At 27.5% G+C, this 6507-nt stretch overlaps 1 pseudogene; it reads left to right on the top strand.

Annotated features, from left to right (window-relative positions):
* The first annotated feature begins 2414 nt into the window (after positions 1-2414).
* LOC114122596 (E3 SUMO-protein ligase PIAS1-like) lies at positions 2415-5823 on the top strand (annotated as a pseudogene).
* The last annotated feature ends 684 nt before the right edge of the window (positions 5824-6507 follow it).

The raw sequence follows: 6507 nt of genomic DNA, 5'->3' as shown, positions 1-6507 counted from the left end.
ACTTTCAGCTTATAATTATTCGAAACTAATAATATTCAATTTTAAAATATTGTTGTAGGTATTTCTGTTTAAAAATATATATTTACCTAAATCACAAATAGATTAAACAACTAAAGAGTGAATACTGCAGTGTATCTCATAACTATATTTTACTCACATATTTTTATTGTAATTTGTATAATATGTATTTTAATATTTAGACTATTATTTAAAATTTAATTGAATAGACCAATTATTTTTAATTTTATTTACCTATTACAATTATAAAATTTTTAATTTAATAAAGTGAATCATAAGTTAAGTTGATTTCTAAGTTAAAGAATAATTATTTGGTATTAAAAGTTATTTTTATTTAATATTTTTATATCTAGTTAGCGTAAGTATGTTGATGTATACCTAAGATAATTTTATCACAAGTAAACATTCAATGCCTAAATACATACTGAAAATATATTATTACAATGTATTATACAGTATACATTTCAATTGTTTCAAAGCTATCTGAAAGTTACAATAAACGTTTATCAATAAATGAACAAAGAGTTCTTATCAATTTATCAATTTATAAATATTACATTATTAATTATTTAGAAACAAATTTATGTATGGTATTATGGTATATACACTTGTATTATTATTTTGAAATTGTACTAATTAATTGATTTTGAAAAAATAAACATTTTTATATAATTATATTTATATTGCAGTTAACATGTATGATATACAAATGTAATTTTTTACTATCTGGACAGTTGTTGTGATGTTATATTAGTGTGTATAATATTATATTCTATGTTTTTCAACTAGGTAGGTATACTTGTTTATATTTTATACTCTAGCCTTTTTATAATGTTTTCTAGATAGGGCAATTTATTTTTCAATTTAAATAGTAGAATCATATTCCAAAGGATTCTCTCAATTTTTAGTTTAGGTTTTTAGTTTTAGAATACTGCAGTCTATCTCGTAACCATATTTTACTCACATATTTTTATTGTAATTTGTATAATATGTATTATAATATTTAGACTATTATTTAAAATTTAATTGAATAAACCAATTATTTTTAATTTTGTTTACCTATTACAATTATAAAATTTTTAATTTAATAAAGTGAATTATAAGTTAAAGTAATTATAATTTTTTACTATCTGGACAGTTGTTGTGATATTATATTAGTGTGTATAATATTATATTCTATGTTTTTCAGGTAGGTAGTATTTATGTAGGTATTTATTATGGTTTACTGTTTTTCAACTAGGTAGGTATACTTGTTTATATTTATACTAGCCTTTTATAATGTTTTTAAAATAGCGCAATTTGTTTTTCAATTTAAATAGTAGAATCATATTCAAAAGGATTCTCTCAATTTTTTAGTTTTTTTAAAATATGAATAAGAGGTATGGAACACCAATCTTAAAATCAAACAATTAAGTTTCGTTCATCATTGCAGTTTAACTGCTCACTCTTGTAGTCCTTCTAATATACAAACCTACCAAAATATGATCTGAACTTTTTGTTTTATCAGTAGGTAAAGGATAAAAGAATTATAATTTTTTTTTTTTTATGAATTTGTTTATTATATGTTAGTGTCAGACGGTAGACTTCAGTGAAAAATATATTATGATAACCTATTAAAAAATATTGTTGGCAATGAGATTAGTTTAATTGGTTTTACAATGATGTAGTTTTTTAAATTTTTTTTTATACTGCTGTATAGATCTCATTACTTGGTTTTGTGTTTTGTATTATTTATTGTTGGTGTTGAAGAAGTTACTTTTTTTTTTGATAGTTCTATTAGGTACTTTACAAATCACCTTTCAAAATTCTAAATAAATTATTTTTAAATCACTTTGTTTTTATTTGTTCGAGTTACATTATTTTTAAGTTGCAAAAATAACTATTTATTACAATATAATTAGGTACCTATTAGTTTTTATTTTTAAAAATATTACTGGAGCTTAATTACTATGTTGTCGGCAGTGGCAAACTAAGATGTAAACGGCCCTGATTCTACAATGTTAAACGGCCCAAACCGATCAAACCGTTTTATATCAGCTTTAATGAATACCTAATTTTTCGAATAGTTTATCATAATATATAATATGTTTATAACATACCTTCTTGTTTGTTTTATAGCCAGTAAGAGTTTATGATTTCTAAAAACATACTAAATATAAATATCAGTATCTTATTTCTGTTATAATAGTGATTACACCATATATCTAAAATATTAATTATTGATTTAAATTAGAGCAAAATAAAAAAGCTAATGAGTCACTTCTGCTACATAGTAGAATTCAAGGCACCTGACCTTTATTGTGTAATGTGAGTGTGTATATTAATCATTAGTATGAATTCTCATATGGTTAATCAATCTTAATTTTACATTAAGGCTTTATTATAGATCTTAAGTTTATAAGGTTTCGATCCAGTATGCTTGTTCGTATGAATTTTAAAATTTCTTTTATGATGAAATCCTTTATTACATTTATAATCATCCCCTATTTTATATCTCATAAAGTGGCGAGTTGTTTAGTTTATCAAATTCATTGATTTCTCACTAAATATTATTGAATTCGAATTTGCTGCACACATTTTTAATAGGTCATGACCTATTTACTCAACAACGAGCCGATGCTACATTTCTATCCCTCATTGCATCCCGGAGTGTGATAAGATAAATATGATAAGCTTAAAATCTATTGTCAACATTATTTTCCAAGGGAATTAGGTGCCAGGTTTACACTCTCTCGCTATACTTGCGAGTGACATTCAAAACGAAAATATCCCTCAATTTGCTATGCAACACTACCTAAGGTAGATCACAGGGTTAAAAAACGATACCCATAATATTTTTTTGTTTTTCGCTCACCTGGGAGAAATGGGGGGTATCACCGTGTTTGGTCTCATTCCAGTGTGACCAAAGTAAGGGATAAAAGATAATAAACAAAGTTGGCGTCGTTTTTATCATGGCTATGGTGATGTCGAATGATAAACAAGACAGCACTGAGATAGATGTTTTGCTCTTCAATGGTGGGGGAAGTAGGATTCGGGCGGCTCGTTTTTTGTATGATTGTGAGAATAGCGAGTCCGCGCTCCAGTATATCTTATTTATCTCAGTCCATGGCAGTCATCATCTGCACGGCAACTAGGACGGTCAGTGTACGTAAAACGACAGTTCCACATCTTCACACCAAAACCATTATTCACCAGTTGCGATTGTGTGAAACACGGACGCATGGTAATCGGCGCGTCATAATAAGATTAATAATATTCAACGACAATCACTACCGCTGTGTAGATCGTTCCAATCAATTTTGACGTACAATCCAATTCATAGGAAAAAAGATACTAATTCAGGTAATTATTTAGCATTTTTTAAGTATTTTAATGTACGACTTTTTGGAATCATGGCAGTAAGGCATAAAATCAGTTCTGTGGCCAATGCTCATTTTTATGGTAACAATTTTTTTTCGCATATTTTACAATAATGTTTATATTCATTATAATTATATTTTTATTCATTAAAATAATCATATAGACATCTTTACAAATAGCTTCTGTTGATCGTGAATAACGCATTAAATATTATTTAATGGCTTCAAATATGTGTCACCCTTTACAGGATTTTATATGGTTAGGTACCATAGATTCAATTTATTACAAATCTAAAAAGTTACAGATATAACATCCCATATTGTATATTATATTTTAAAGATGATGTATTTATTCTTATTATGTGTTTGTTACCTACAACTATAAATTTAAAATTTTTTTATTTTTTTTTTAGTGACCATGAATATAAATCCAATTAGTAATTACTCCGTTGACGAAGGTTATAGAATCATGCTGAGTGTTTTCAGATCTAATGATCTGAGAATACTGTTGGGACTTTTTGGTCAAAGTACAGCAGGCCGAAAATCCGAATTAATAGATCGAGCTATTGTATTGTTAAGGACTAGACCAGCTAATATTAACTTCTCAGCATATACTGCCAAAATACATGAAATATATCGTTCCTTGCAATATGGTATGAGTAGTAATAATATTATGATGCGCTGCAGCTTATTGCAAAATCAGCAACAACAACCACAAAGAATGAATCAACCACCACGATTTCTTCAACCACCAATGCAAATGGCACGAGTTGTATCACCTCAAGTTATGCCTCAAAGACAAGGAATTAATTACATTCGTTGTATAGCTGTCGGACCATCCAAAATTCGTTGCATAGAGTCAAATCAATTACATCCAAATCAACAAATGAGTATTGTAGCACAAGATGCATTAGAAGTAGGAACAACGGCTAGTGGAAATAATTCTTACACACCATCTATTGAAGCTGTAGCCCAAATCAAATACAAAAAATTACCGTTTTATGAAGTCATTGATGATGTCATTAAGCCAACTCTTCTAACTGGCACCGATACATGTACATTACCAAATGTTAATGAAGGTAATAATATTTTATGATTATTTTTTTATTTAAATTATGTTCGTAATATTTATTTGATTTCAGGTATGAAAGAAGCTATATTAAATTTACTCTGTCAACCCCCACAGCAATGTTGTAGCCGATAATCGTACAATTTCTTCTGAAAAGAAGAATATCTTTATCAGTTCCAAATTCGAATTTGTCAGTTTATAGAGCCTGTACCTAATGAGTCACCAGATTACATGCCTCTTGCGTCTATACATACGAGTTGGTAGGAAACGATGTCAATTACCGCCTTCTTTACCTATAACTTCACCAAGAACTAAATCTAGACGAACTGCAAGACCTATCGATTGCACTGCAAATGTCAAACTTTGTCCACTCGTTAGCAACACCATCACTATTGGTTGGACTCCAGATGGAAAAAATTATGTTTTTTCAATGTATCTTGTTAAAAAATTAACTTCAGATACTCTTATTGAGAGACTTCATGACAAAGGTAGAAGGAGTTCCGAAGATACCAAAAACATTATAATTCAAATGTTCGCAAATGTTGATCCAGATGTAGCTACAACCACTCATCTGTTTTCTTTAATTTGTCCATTGAGTAAAGTGAGAATGAAGATACCTGCAAAATCTATTTACTGTGATCATCTACAATGCTTCGATGTAAGCACATTTATCTTGATGAATGAGAAGAAAGCGACTTGGATGTGTCCAACTTGCAGTAAACCTTGCTTGTATGATGACATACAGATAGAAAATTATTTTTTGGAGGTTTTGTCAAGTCCAACACTAAAATACTGCACAACAGAAATTGAAATTTTATCCGATGGCACATGGAGAATTCATAAAGAAACTATAGAAACAAAAAACACCAATAGTACTTTTGATATGGTAAAACCTAGTGATATTGTGGATTTAGTTAGTGACGATGAAATGTGCACTGAGCGAAATGCTGGACCTAGCCCTAAAAACTCAAAGTCATCTTGTATCGATCTGACTTTAAGTGATGAAGAAGGACCACAAGCTTAAGTACAGCTGCAACAAGCTATTACCAGTTCTGAACAAGGAGTAGTAAATGAAATAGACAGCCCATCTCCTACTTCAAGTCCTACCCCCATGACTGAAGCCTCCTAATTTATTATTATTATTTTTTTAATATTATAAGTAATTTTGATAGTATAAGCTTTTATGATTGTATGTTGATTGTATTGTATTGTATGAGTGTAGTTCAATCCATGTATCAACAATATATTTTTTAGAATGGCATTCAATAAGCATTAAAATATTTATATATTAATTATCTTTTCTTTTTATTATAGTATTTAAAAATATATTTTATAGTTAATTAAATTAAAATGAAAGTAGTGAAAGACTGAGCGTCGTGTTGACTGTTGTAGCTCTTTTTATAAATGTTAATATGCCGCCATTGTTCATGAATTTACAGATAGCGGCAATAATCATTCGTATATAGATATCGTTGTAATATGTACTATTGTTATGATAATTAGCGTTTATACAGCTACAAAAAATATTAATTTTTTAACTCTAAAAATAACTTAATCAAGAATAATTATTCTTTTGTTAATTATTGTTTGTGCAGCTATATTAAATGATATATTTATTTAATATTCTTACATTTAAATAATGATATATCATAATGTTTATATCATTATAGTATTTATAGAAAAATATAAATTATAAAACACTTATACAATATTATAGTATATAAATATACACACATACACCACTAGCACGTTTATAGTATAAATATTATTATCAAATTTTTAAAAAATAAAAAATTGTTAATTACATTTATAACTAACTTGTTACAAATCTAATATAGTAAATACAATTTATAACTTAAAATTATAAATGGAAAGGATAATATTGTGGTAACATATAATTTAAAGATCATTTCATGTTTACATTGGGAAAACTCATGGCATTGACAAAAAATTATTATTAAAAAAAATTGTTTATAGTTTAACCACCAATTTAGGAGGTATATTGAATAAAATTGTATTTTGCGATGCTATAAAAATATATGTTTGAATTTGTTGATAACT

Source organism: Aphis gossypii, chromosome 3, assembly GCF_020184175.1.
Source record: "Aphis gossypii isolate Hap1 chromosome 3, ASM2018417v2, whole genome shotgun sequence".
Classification (NCBI taxonomy): domain Eukaryota; kingdom Metazoa; phylum Arthropoda; class Insecta; order Hemiptera; family Aphididae; genus Aphis; species Aphis gossypii.
This window is presented reverse-complemented; position numbering and strand designations above follow the sequence as displayed.